This window comes from Rhinichthys klamathensis, unplaced genomic scaffold, assembly GCF_029890125.1.
Source record: "Rhinichthys klamathensis goyatoka isolate OS25496 unplaced genomic scaffold, OSU_Roscu_1.1 h1tg000059l_1, whole genome shotgun sequence".
Lineage (NCBI taxonomy): Eukaryota > Metazoa > Chordata > Actinopteri > Cypriniformes > Leuciscidae > Rhinichthys > Rhinichthys klamathensis.
In genome coordinates, this window is record NW_026606604.1 from 8682457 (window position 1) to 8696973 (window position 14517).

Consider the following 14517-nt stretch of genomic DNA (forward strand, 5'->3'; position numbering starts at 1 on the left):
CAGTCCCCCGAAATCTTAAAGAGCTACGGTCATTCCTAGGGTTTGCAGGATACTATCGGAGGTTTATCAAGGATTATGCCACCATAGTAAAACCTCTCAATGGCCTTACTAGAGGCTATGCACCCATCTGTCGGTCTATCAAAGTTAAAAGTCCTGCTGGAAAGTTCCTGGACCCGAAGCAGTCTTTTGGGGAGAGATGGACAGTAGATTGTCAAACTGCTTTTGACACAGTGATTTCTAAACTAACATCTGCTCCTGTCCTTGGGTTCGCAAATCCAAAGTTACCCGACATCCTTCACACAGATGCTAGCATAATCGGGTTGGGAGCTGTTCTATACCAAGAACAGGATGATCAACTCCGGGTTATCGCTTATGCCAGCCGAGGCCTATCTCAGAGTGAATCTCGATATCCGGCACACAAACTTGAGTTTCTGGCCTTAAAATGGAGTGTCACAGAGAAATTCCATGATTATCTTTATGGTGCTAACTTCACAGTTGTTACAGACAACAATCCTCTTACATACGTTTTGACCTCAGCAAAATTGGACGCCACAAGCCACCGGTGGCTAGCTGCGCTGTCAACGTATTCCTTTAAGATGCAGTACCGTGCTGGTAAACACAACTTTGATGCAGACGCTCTGTCCAGACGTTATCATGAAATGCCAGATAAGGCTGTAAGCTGTGAAGAATGGGAATTTGTGAACCGACTAGCTGAGCAACTGTGTGACCCCGGTGAAGCTGCAGAAATCTCCCCCGACATTGTGGTTGCTATTTGTCAGAGCAGTCTTGTCAGATCTTGCTGTCCTGCTGACTACACTCAACTTGATGTGACCTTAGTTGAGTCTCTTTCTGTCCATACTAATATTATTCCTGACTGTTTTGCCGAGGAAGAGTCGCATGGCCTTCCTGTCATTTCCCCTCTGACCCACGCTGACCTGAAAGAGGAGCAGTGGGCCGACCCAGCAATTCGAGAAGTCCTCTACCAGCTTGAGACAGGAGAAAAGGTTTCTTCCGCTGTTCGAGAGGAACTTCCTGAGCTTCCCTTGTTGTTACGGGAGTGGAATCGGTTGGAGTTGGAAGATGGAGTTTTATACCGGAGAAGACAGGACGAAGATAAACTTGTCCTTCAGCTTGTTCTGCCCCCAGTGTTGCGTGCTGCTGTCCTGAAGAGTCTCCATAGTGACATGGGGCACATGGGCATAGAGCGAACCCTGGACTTGGTGCGGCAGCGGTTCTTCTGGCCAAAAATGGCCGCTAATGTTGAGAACTTCATCAAAACCTGTGGTCGGTGTGTAAGACGTAAGACTCTTCCCGAAAGGGCAGCTCCTTTAGTAAATATTCAAACCAGTCGTCCTTTGGAATTAGTATGTATGGATTTTTTAACCCTTGAGCCGGACAGCAGCAACACCAAGAACATCTTGGTACTTACTGATCACTTCACCAAATTTGCAGTCGCTATTCCAACTGCGAACCAGAAAGCCAAAACTGTGGCGAAGTGTCTGTGGAACGACTTCATGGTTTGCTATGGCATTCCAGAACGCCTACATTCTGACCAAGGGCCAGACTTTGAGTCTAAGCTGATTAAAGAGCTCTGCGATGTAGCCGGCATCAAGAAAACTCGGACTACGCCATATCATCCCAGGGGTAACCCTGTCGAGCGCTTTAACCGGACGTTGTTAAACATGCTGGGAACTCTTGAGAGCAAGCAGAAGGCTAAGTGGAGGGAGTACGTTAAACCTCTTGTCCATGCGTATAATTGCACGCGGAATGAAGTAACGGGGTTCACACCTTATGAACTCCTGTTTGGTCGATCACCACGGCTCCCGGTTGACTTAGCTTTTGGGTTGCCAGTCCGTGACTCTTCCTCTCCTTCGCACTCCCAGTATGTGAAGGACTTAAGATCACTTCTTGAGGAGAGCTATAAACTTACGTGCCAGAATGCTCAGAAGTCACCTTAAAGGAACAAAAGTCGGTTTGATCAACGTGTAAAACCTGCAAGCTTGGATGTTGGTGACCGAGTACTGGTTCGGAATTTCAGAATCCGAGGGAAACACAAGCTCGAAGACAAGTGGGAACAAGAGGTGTATGTGGTTGTGAAACGTGCCGGGGATCTTCCAGTTTACATTGTGAGACCAGAGACCAGGGGGGGCCCTAATCGCACACTCCACCGTGATCTGCTCTTACCCTGTGGCTTCCTATCGGTTTCTGCTACAGAGGATCTTCCAGAAGATTTTCCTGCTCAAAAACCCCATACTCGCAGCCAGAGTCACAACTGCACTGACCAAGTTGATGTTTTTGAGGATGAGGATACAGAGGATGCTGAACTTACCATCCTTGGGAGTTTTCCTCAGTTCCCAATGAAGTTCAGTGTGGAAAAAGCGAGTGGATGTGAACATGAACCAACGATCGGTGACATTGTGGGGTCGACATTGCCGACAGCCCCAAGTGACGCTGATTCTGTTCCATCTTTTACACAAATACCTGCACTAAGACCTTCAATCGCAACTTCATTTGAAGACCACTTACCTGAAGTTGAAGAGTCCTGGCCAACCACTGGTGAAGATTCATCCATGTCCAGATGCGAGGTAGAAACTCCTGTGGAAGAACCTGGAAGTCCTCTACCAGAACCGATAACCGAACATGTTACAGGAGAGATGGAGCTACCTGTGGGAGGAGAATTGGAATTTCCTGTGGAAGAAATGACTATCAATGTGCCTGAAGCTGAAGTGCTGCTGGAGCCTGAGGTTGAAGCTTGTGAGCCGGTCCAATCTGAGTCATCTGTGGGTCCTATTGTTCATAGTTCTGTTACTGTCCCCAGTGATACATTGGGATCTGATGTAGTACCCAGACGTTCAGGGCGGCAGCGTCAACCCCTTCAACGCCTTCAATATGCAGTATTGGGCAACCCATTAATTTCAGTCGTTCAAACTCTTTTTCATAGCTTGTCTAATGTTTATACAGAGGCCCTTAGTCACGCCGCCGCAGCAGACTCTGTCCCTAAACTGTAATAGTTGCTTCTGTAGTTTTATGCAACGGGACGTGCATGATTTAAAGGGGGAGGGTGTAACCCAGATGGGTTTTGCCTTATTCTCCTTAAATTCTCCTTATTCGCGGCTCCCTTTTTGTGTTCACGTTGTCGCGAGACTTCGTGAAGTATCGCGAGACTTGAGATGGAGTGTTGCGTCATTTCCTTTAAATACGGCCGCGCGCTGTTGTTTTGGTATGTGTGTGCGCGAGCTGTGTGTTGAGCTGCTGCAGGTAGGCGTTTAGCCCTGTAAAACATTTTATTAATTAAACTGCTGGTTTATCTATCATGTATGCCAATCTTTTAGATTGCCTCTACCGTTGCAAATGACTGCTGTTGAGTGACTTAATGATGTGGGAACTGGTGAGTTGTCATTGTTTGTTATACGGTGCTAAAAGTGTGTTGTATGTGTATATGGTTCTGTTAGCCAGTGCTGGCGCTGGCTCTGCTTAATCATACTGAGTCTGACTATATATATATACTTTGTGCTTATTTAAATGAGCAAAACATTAATAATTAATCTTAATATTGTTGAATTATGAAGTAATCAACTATTCTTTGATTCTGAAATGTATTTTGAAGTTATTTATTGATATTGTCTATTTATAAGAGTATTCTTGCTGATTGTTAAATTATTTATTGCTATATGCAGTATTTATATTGAATCATGTACATGATGAAACGAATGAACTGAGATAATGATTATGATAATATGATGACTTTATTATATTATGGTGATTAGTTGTGATGCTTGGAACCAGAATGATGTATTAATTGGTCCTGTTTGTACAGGCCAGGTTCTGTGCATTGATGGCGAGCCACTAGGCCCAACCCTGATGCGTTGGAGTGCATGCATCTACCGGTGTGGTAGGAGGTGCTGCAGCTGCTAACTTTGCTACATCTGCGCACACACCCTCAGAGACATTTTCACACACTTTTGGACACTTTATACATCTATATATTGGTACTGATCTTATGAACTGTTCCATCCTGGACTCTTTGGACTCTGTCCGTCTGGTGGTTGTGTCTCGGCGGCTTCAAGTACCTTTTTATGATTGAGTGAATTCTGAAATTGTTGTATGCTCATCATTAATAACTTTGAACTGAATACCTCCTATGTGCACGTGTAAATATTGTAAATACTTGTTGTCTTATATGTAATACAATTCACAATTGCACTGCAGTCCTGACTCTTGTGTATCATTGAACTCTACCATTTCCTCCCTGAGCCAAACTAAGATCTTCTGATACTGGTCCACTAATTTATTTATATTTGCAGCACTTATATATATGCTACACATGCACTATATACAAAGTCCTCTGAAGAAATAAAAATCAGAATAACCTTTGTTTTAAATTTTGTCTTTTAAACTTTTGAGGCAGTTCTTTGAACTAAACTAGTTGATTAAGTAAACTAATTAGATTGATTAGGTTTTCAAGTTAAACTCAGTCCATTGTCTCGATTCAATGGTTTTTGAGTTAGTATTGATAACCTGGAATATAGTGCACGAGTTGTACTGACTACTTTTAAGGCCCCAAAATACTTTTCGAACACAATCAGGCCAGCAGCGTGGACGCCTTTTTACCCGTAAACAAAGACTGAATAAGAACTTTACCTTGAGTATATCGGGGCCTTTATGGTGCTGTTTTGGGGTGAATGTGAGGAGATGTTTGAACTTCATTAAAAGGGCAATGAGAGCACCAATGAAGCACCTTTTGAGTGAGTGATTAGACAAGACCAGTCTTATCTTATATCAAACTGTGAACCCCCCCCCCCCCCCCCCCATTAAGGATAAGACATTAAGATTGGCAGGGCTGTTCTTCCATTAGTCTTATCTGGAAATTGCATGACTAAAGAGTTGAACTGATTCAGCGTGACCCTCACAGATTGAGTGTCAGCCGCATTTATTATTCTAATTTACTAAGAGGTGACTTTTACTCTATGACAGACACATTCACCTTTACACGACCTGTCGAGAAATGTTGAACACCCTGGAAATTTCTCCATGGATATAAATTGGTTCTTGATTCTAGTTCTTTTTGGAGCTATGAGATTTATAGGTTATATGACAGCTCAGATCTCTTGAGCTCTGATTTATTTAATTTCATTCTGAATGTTTTTAATTTTCAGGTGCTTGTTTTTGACAATTCCGTAGAAAATCCTTGTGAAATTCATTCCCTCTGTCTAGGATTTTGTGAATGGGTGCTGTGTGGTTGCTCCGGTTTTCTGAGTTTTTAGCAGGTTACTAGTAGTTGCTAGATGATTGCTGGCTAAAGTCAAAAGAGCCCAGGTTCTTCCTGCAATGATTGTCTGATTGACAGATTAATTGCTTATCAAAATAATGGTTTATTGCAAATCTTTCTTAACTATCTGTCTATTTTCTCCTGCATGGAAAACAGGCTGCAGTCATGCACCTATGCATTTTTCCTTTCTAATGATGTTGTTAGAAGAGGATTCATTTCTCGCTCCATTCTCTCTCTCTTTCTCTTTCTCCCTCTCCCTCTTTCCTCTGGAGCAAATTCATGTGTAACACAGCAGGCTGAGGTTCATCTCCTCTGAATGAACTCATTACGTCTGAGGTGCGAGACACAGCAGGATTTTTTTTCAGGAGAGTGTCTGTTTCTCCTTACATCAGCTGCCCGCGATGGCTCTTGACTTATGGATGTTTTGACCTTTGCACGCCTCCGATCTTTAGCCGGGGCTCGGGGGAGCGTACATAGGTGGACGTCCCATTCTCATCTGGTTCAAACGGCCTGCGCGCCTCGAGTTTTCTTTCGATTATCGTTGCTCTTTTAGCCAAGCTTTCAGCCGTCTCTCTGATAGGTCTGTAGCAGGCAGAGCTCATTTTAGTGGAGAAACCTAATTTTCCAGTTGAGTGCGGCTCCGTTGAGTAGAATGAACTGAGTGAATGAAAGCGAGATTGAGGGAGATCTTACAGGAATGCAGGGAAACAGGACGGCTGGCGAACAGCATTCAGACTTGAGCTGGACAGGTGCCAGTCGGGCAACACTTTAGTCCAGCTGTGATTGGAGTTAAAGCTCAAATATAAATCATTTAACTGTAGCATTAAAGTTTAAGTGAATGCAAAAATGTCTTTCCACTTTTAATTTTTAATTTTCTTTTTTGGGTGAATTATCCCTTTAACCCTATAAAGCCAAGTGTATCATATTTGATACACACATTTGTAAGGCATGATAATTTCAACATAATCTGCAATCTACTATATGGCTTCTGTCATCTGATTGATAGTATATACTTTTTAGAAAGTAAAAGGCCTTTTAGTATAATTGTAAAATTACATGTGTTTTTGCTGCGAAATCTTTACAGAATTTTATGAATTAAATATAAGAATAACTTTTATATTGTTTGTAATATTTAAAGATGAATAGTTAATGGACTGAAGCAGCCTAGGTTTCCTTAATTATCCATATTTTTTGAGTATCCATTTTTTTTTTTAAATCCATATATTATAAAAATCATGTATAAATGTGAGTATCAAATATGATACATCAGGCTTTTGAGGAATGTTTATTTGTACATCTTTCAGTCATCATTGCATTGCATGGCATTATATGTTTTCCACAATAAAATCTACAGAGCTTCATAAAATCAAGAATGAAATAAAGATCATAAAACTAAGCATTTAAATATCATCTTACTAAGACATTATTGGGCGATAAATAACAACTGATACATGTGCATTAAATGCATTTATAAGTTGTCTGTTAATCTGTTCTTTTTCTGAACTCATTGATTTACATTACAAGCTATCAGAATTACATATGGGGTAAATATATGTCAACATTTTTGCTTAGTTTTGGCCTCTGAATAAAATTGAGGCCTTTTTTCCCTCCTCGAGTACGAGCTCCATATTCTCCTATATCATACTAAATGAAACATAAAAGCCTGATCTATCAAATATGAAACTCAACAAAACACACAAATCAAACTTTTTTTATATTTTGTCTAAAGGTTCAATAAACAAAAAGTTACATTTTTCTGACTTTTATTTCATATTTCATTATCTATTCAAATGCAGCTATTTGCAGATTGGGTATCAATTAAAAGTCAGCGTATTGATGGGCAGTGCATGTCGGGTTATTAATCACCTGAAAAAGATATCTCCAACCTTTCTTTTCAAAGCTTTGTTTATCCTGTCATTCTTCCACAAAGGAGGCCCTGGAGAGTATTTGTTTTCTCTGACCTACAAATCTCAAAGAGCAGAGGCTGTCATGTTTAGGGGGCTTGTTACTCAATATGAGTGTCTCCCTTGCAACCCCCCACAATAAGTCACCTGACCTGCCCGGTGCAGACCCTACTGTGAGCTGACGGGATTAAAAACTCAATAATTCATGCACTGGCTGGATGTTAATTAGCTTGTCCGGTCGAGCTTTGTATTTGTGTCCTTTGGCTTTGTGGTGCCCTTGAATTTAAGGTAGTGGATATCACTAGTCAGTTTGTTATTGGTGTATATGACACAGAAGTTTAAGAACGTAATGACTGCAGGTTTTCAATGCCTGATTTGGGTTTTTTGGGGGGTCATTTTCTGTCAACTCTAGGGCTGTCAAAATTACCGCAGCATCTGTTTTTTTTTTTCTGGCAACTAGCGTTACAGTAGGCTATATGAACACACTATCAAGCGCCATAAGACATAAAAGAGAACTCAATTCGGTAATTGGCGCGCTGTATGTGAAACGGCTGTTTGCGCACAGAAAGCCGCTTCTCGGGGTTTAAAGTGACAGCAGCCTAATAAACCTGTTCCAGTCTGTCTCATTGTAAATCAAAGAACAAAAGACAAAGAGAAATCACTCACTGCTCTTCACTGATTAACTTTTGTAGGATGAAATAAGAGTTAATCTATATTTAATTTATAGTTTATGCATATACAATTTATAGTTTGTGTTTATAATTTAAGATTGTTTTAAGTGTACTTAAATTAAAAGTCCTTATATTTTTCAAAGCCAAATACAATTTAAAAATAATGGCTTTCAATACTGTAATGTTGAATGGCTATTATTAATGGCTAAGATTAAGGGGAAATACCTATTTAATAGACTGTGCAATTAATTAGTTTATTTTTTAATCAATTGACCGCACTAATATACACTCACCGGCCACTTTATTAGGTACACCTGTCCAACTGCTCGTTAACACTTAATTTCTAAGCAGCCAATCACATGGCGGCAACTCAGTGCATTTAGGCATGTAGACATGGTCAAGACAATCTCCTGCAGTTCAAACCGAGCATCAGTATGGGGAAGAAAGTTGATTTGAGTGACTTTGAACGTGGCATGATTGTTGGTGCCAGAAGGGCTGGTCTGAGTATTTCAGAAACTGCTAATCTACTGGGATTTTCACGCACAACCATCTCTAGGGTTTACAGAGAATGGTCCGAAAAAGAAAAAACATCCAGTGAGCGGCAGTTCTGTGGGCGGAAATGCCTTGTTGATGCCAGAGGTCAGAGGAGAATGGCCAGACTGGTTCGAGCTGATAGAAGGGCAACAGTGACTGAAATAACCACTCGTTACAACCGAGGTATGCAGCAAAGCATTTGTGAAGCCACAACACGCACAACCTTGAGGCGGATGGGCTACAACAGCAGAAGACTCCACCGGGTACCACTCATCTCCACTACAAATAGGAAAAAGAGGCTACAATTTGCAAGAGCTCACCAAAATTGAACAGTTGAAGACTGGAAAAATGTTGCCTGGTCTGATGAGTCTCGATTTCTGTTGAGACATTCAGATGTTAGAGTCAGAATTTGGCGTAAACAGAATGAGAACATGGAACCATCATGCCTTGTTACCACTGTGCAGGCTGGTGGTGGTGGTGTAATGGTGTGGGGGATGTTTTCCTGGCACACTTTAGGCCCCTTAGTGCCAATTGGGCATCGTTTAAATGCCACGGCCTACCTGAGCATTGTTTCTGACCATGTCCATCCCTTTATGGCCACCATGTACCCATCCTCTGATGGCTACTTCCACCATGTCACAAAGCTCTAATCATTTCAAATTGGTTTCTTGAACATGACAATGAGTTCACTGTACTAAAATGGCCTCCACAGTCACCAGATCTCAACCCAATAGAGCATCTTTGGGATGTGGTGGAACGGGAGATTCGCATCATGGATGTGCAGCCGACAAATCTGCGGCAACTGTGTGATGCCATCATGTCAATATGGACCAAACTCCCTGAGGAATGCTTCCAGCACCTTGTTGAATCTATGCCACGAAGAATTGAGGCAGTTCTGAAGGCAAAAGGGGGTCCAACCCGTTACTAGCATGGGGTACCTAATAAAGTGGCCGGTGAGTGTATATATATATATTTATAGTATATATATTATAAAGGGTATATTTTTATATTAATTCATGTTTATTTTTGCAATTAATATGCAATATATGTCATGAATATTCCAAGGTGTATACAGTACAAAAATTCGCTACTTGGTTTTAGTCACATAACCATTTCAATTATTTTTTAATGAACTGGGAATTTTCCGGTAGGTCATCAATCTACACAGGCAGACCAATGACTGCATGATTAGATATGCCAGCAATGTTAATTAATAATGCAGATATATTCATTTCTTTTTCTCTCTCCCTCCCTCCCTCTCCCTTCATTCTTAGTTATACTATTATGTTCTTGCTAAATGAATTGAGTGAATGGAATGATGAAACCGATAAAATTTCAATTACAGAATTCCTAACATGTTGAGCAATAAATGCCATTGATTGTTTGGTTACAGGTCAGACTTATCTCTCCACTGATTTCTTTCCTGTAGTTCGCCCACTCCAGCTTGTTGAAGAACACACACTGCATTCTGTTTATCTCCCCTCAGAGGTTTTCATTTTCGTTGTCTGTTTAATATTCATGTCTGGATCTGTTGCTGTTTGCTTTCTACCTGCAAATTTGTTTTGGGAAGGTCAGATTTGAATAATTCTATGCAGTCATGCTTTGTGCGTGTTTTTCCCAACACTGATTTAAAAAACTCCATCTCACAACATCCAACTGTTAAAAACACCCTTAACAGCACATACTTTAGGGAAGTGTAGTTTCTCTCCTAAACCTTAAAGGGATAGTTCACTCAAAAAGTAACATTCTGTTAATATTTACTCACCCTCATGTTGTTCTAAAACTGTATGCCATTATTTGTGAATTTTTGAAGCTCAACTACAGTTCATAGTGACGAGGAGCTGTCAAACATCAAAAACCTTGAAAGTATCACATGTGACTTGCACTTACCGGTAGTTGTTTCCAAAGTTAAACCGGATTTTTTTGAGGAACAGATAAACATTTAAGTCATTATTATCTGATCATTTTGGATGGACAATATATGTTTTATTAATGGCAGAACATTCATTTGAGTTAAACGTTCTCATAAAAAGTGCTGCGAGAGTTTTTGCTGAGCCAGATATCCACACAGGAAAGAACATGGCGAGTTTAAGCTTTTATGATGAAGAGTTTTAATATAATTCAGCATTACAGCTTGGTTCATTGCTCCATCTAGAACATTGAGCACAAGTTTCACAGTGTGATTTCATTTTTAATGCTTACATCTGCCATTATCTGGTTCTTTTCCTCATTTTCATGGGCTTAGAAAGTGTGAAGTATTTTGACTTGAGCATAGTATTTTTAATGAATGTGCACTGATGTCTGTGGAAGAATCTTGTAGTATGGCTAGTTCTGTCTGTCTGTCTATCTATCTATCTATCGTTCGTTCGTTATTACTGTGTTGAATCTCCTTTGTCAGCATCATCATGAATGCAAACTAGAACTAAGAGGATCGTACAGACGTGTCACATTTAACCTGTACTCAAGTTCCCTCTTGACATGCTTTACAAATAACAAATCAAGTCTTAACACACAGCATCTGTTTAGATAATTACCGTAATTATGAGCTGTAGGAAAATTAGTTTCTTTAAATGTAAACCAGTTGTGCTTCTTTCAGAGATTATATATGTATTTAATTAATGTGCACATAGACAAAAAGTGTTTCTTAATCTTCTAGGTTAAATTTGGGTATTCTGTTGACTACAAAATAGTAAGAAAAATGAAACGCAGTAATGCACTTCAATGGAAGTGGATGAGAATAGTGTGTAGGGGAGAGGTTCTCTTAGGCACAACCTAACACATTTTGGTTTTGGCTCAATTATTAAAAAAATTAAGTTAGATTAATCTTTTTTTTTTTTTACACAAGCAACATACACATCTCCGCTACAAATGAACACTTAAAGTTTTTTTCTAGGACCTACCATTTTCGTACAGTTGCACTGTAAGTGACAGAAGTGTAAATGTTACAACTTACCCCATTTGCGGGGTTAATTGTAACAGACAGAGGGTCTAGTTGTAACACTTGTGTGTAACACATATAATTCAGTACTATTTTATCTGTATAGTTTGATATTGTTTGTGCATCTGTATAGATAGAATCCATACACCCATCCCTCATCCTTCTATAATGGATCAATATCATGGATAGAGATATAGGAAAGGGCTGCACAGTTTTGCAATAAATAAATAAATGAAATTATCAAATATTGTAATTACAATTGAATTATATTTGTGTGAGTCAGAATTATTTTTAGAGGTAATTATCTGTGGGCTTTTTGTGACATCAAATTTCATAATTTGTACTTTTTTTTTTACATTTTTACATTTTTATTCATTTAGCTGACGCTTTTATCCAAAGCGACTTACAATTGCTATATATGTCAGAGGTCGCATGCCTCTGGAGCAACTAGGGGTTAAGTGTCTTGCTCAGGGACACATTGGTGTCTCACAGTGGATTCGAACCCGGGTCTCTCACACCAAAGGCATGTGTCTTATCCACTGCGCCATCACCACCCCTTTTTTGTACCACCTCTAAACACATTTACGGGAGTAAAATGGGTTGGGAACACCATTTCTCATTACAAAAATCATATGTTTATCTGCATGACAGTAAAGCTTTACTATATTGCCAAAACATACAAATATTGTTCCAGTGTAATGTGTCATATAGGAGTATTTGGCTCAAGACTCAATGTGTTAATGGAATTATTCACTGCTCTGAACTAATCTTACTTCAGCTGATTCCCTGTGATCACCAAAAACAGTATTACCACAGAATCCCATGCTGAATTCAGTGGTCATCGTCTTGGTCACACTTCTCAACATCTCTACCACCTACACCTTTCCCCTCTCACATATCTCTCATCACCTACTATTTCTCACCTGACGTCCTTCACTTCAGACTTTCAAGTCTTGTTCAGTCTTATCCTCATCGATTCGAGTCATTCTGGTCAATAAAGCGCACTTCAAACTGCCCACAGCTCAAACGACAAAGAATAACTTCCTTCTAGACTTTTTTTTTTAAATCACCATAATAATTAATTATCCACATATGCATCAAAGAAGAATCCAAACAGAGCAGATGTTCTGTTGAGCGTCAGATGCTAATGGAGTGTGGTTAACCACCATCAAAACGATTCGATCTAATGGTGCTTTAGTCTAAAGCTCAGTCGGATATTAATGCTGTCTTGATTTAACTGAGTGGGTTGTGGCGTCCTCCCTCTGCTGTGCCAGTCCATTGTGTTTCCAGTTGTTATGAAGATATCATTTGTATTTTCACGTCAAGCCGTAGCTGGTATTTAGTCAGAGATACAATCTCTATGCTAACCATCTGCTGTTTTACACACAGTGACATTTATGAGCCAGCGCTGCCTCTCTTTGTTTAATACAGCTGAGTTTTTATATTTCTCATTGTTTACCTTATGGTTGACAGATATTTTTATACAGAATGTGCTATAGTTTCACTGTATTTGGGGTTTTTCATTCACAAAACCGTCTGAAGGGCTGAGTCTACTCCAAAATACATTACATATTGAAATGAAATGGCTTCCAATTTCACATTGCCATGAATACACTGTAAAAAGTGCATATTTTTATCTAGTTATACTTAATTATAATTGGCCCAGAAAAGACTTTTATTGTTTTCTTGTATTCTTGGTTGTACCTTTAAAATCAGCATGAAATTGCATTTTGCAGCCTATTTTATTTCACTAATGTGAAACATTGTGAAGTGAAGCAGGATAATCGACATGAAAACGTAGGGCGAGACTTGATTTTATTCATCGGAAACGGATTGGATGATAAAAAGTAGTCTTGATTATCCAGGTGGTTGAATAAGAAGGCTTGTAAAATAAGGCTTGTTGATATCTGAGAGCTAAAACGGAAAGTGTTTGAGAGACAGACACATGTTTTTGGAAAATGTTTGCCATTATATTACTTGCAGTAAGATCAGGAACATGTTTTATGTAAGAAAATAGTGTAAATGTTGATTTCACATTAAAGAGTGTAATGCATTACAATCTACAACACATGATTACACAATATAACCACTGAAAATGAATAGTGCGTTTTAATTCAACACTTATTTAAGGTATATGTAAGGGATAATCCACGTGGAGGAGCATTCAAATCGTAAGAATGCGTAAGATTACATTTATTTTGAATGAATGAATTGTAGCATTTATTTGAATTCATTGTAGAGAGAGAGAGAGAGAGAGAGAGAGAGAGAGAGAGAGAGAGAGAGAGAGAGAGAGAGAGAGAGAGAGAGAGAGAGAGAGAGAGAGAGAGAGAGAGAGAGAGAGAGAGAGAGAGAGAGAGAGAGAGAGAGAGAGAGAGAGAGAGAGAGAGATGCATGAGTGAATTATCTGCGTCTGTTCAGCGTCTCTCTCGTGCCCCTATAATGCTATTTTAAAGGTTCCTAATTTTGTTTCGGAGGTCTCCTTCAACAGGTTTACATGCATCAGTTCAAAAAACACTTTTTTTCATAATATACATTGCAGATCACATTACATTTTTCAGTGATTCTGAAACGACTCGTCCGAGGATTCATTCATTCATTCTCTCTAAACCCCACCTTTCCGAGAGCCTGCTCTACTCTGATTGGCCAGAGTCTGTTGGGATTGGTCTTACGTTTACAGTGCGTGTCGGAAACGAAACGCCTCATTACCATAACTGAATTTCAGCTCCGGAGTCTTCCTAAAGCTCAGCGATTGTACAGTAACGATTGCGTTGATTTTAACATACCAATCCAAGCGTGAGTCCGATGATGAAACATTAAAGAACTAGTCTTTCAACCTGAACCTCCATCGCAAGGACGGCTTGAGCAGGACGCATTTCAGTGATACGCTACTCAGTTTGAGGTAGATTATGAGATGTTAGCCGAGCACTAACGTGAATGAATGATGTAACATTGAAGTTTGTAAAACAAATCTTGCTCAATTCTTCATTATTACTCAAAGTAATAACAACAGACATTCTGCATTAATGAGCAGAAAACGACGTCTTCTCGACATGTATACAACACAAACCAGCTTAGGTGTTTGAGGGCGGGTCAAAGTAGACGTTGTTCACGGGCAGCCAATGAAGACCATAGGCGGGGATTATGCAAATGTGTTACCGCGTTATGTATGCAGCAGGATCACTGAAGTGAGACTGGAATTCC

At 39.8% G+C, this 14517-nt stretch overlaps 1 protein-coding gene across 1 annotated transcript in view; it reads left to right on the forward strand.

Moving 5' to 3' along the window:
* Positions 1-14517, forward strand: part of pde1ca (phosphodiesterase 1C, calmodulin-dependent a) — an 83721-nt gene that overhangs the window by 13743 nt on the left and 55461 nt on the right. The window lies entirely within an intron of this gene.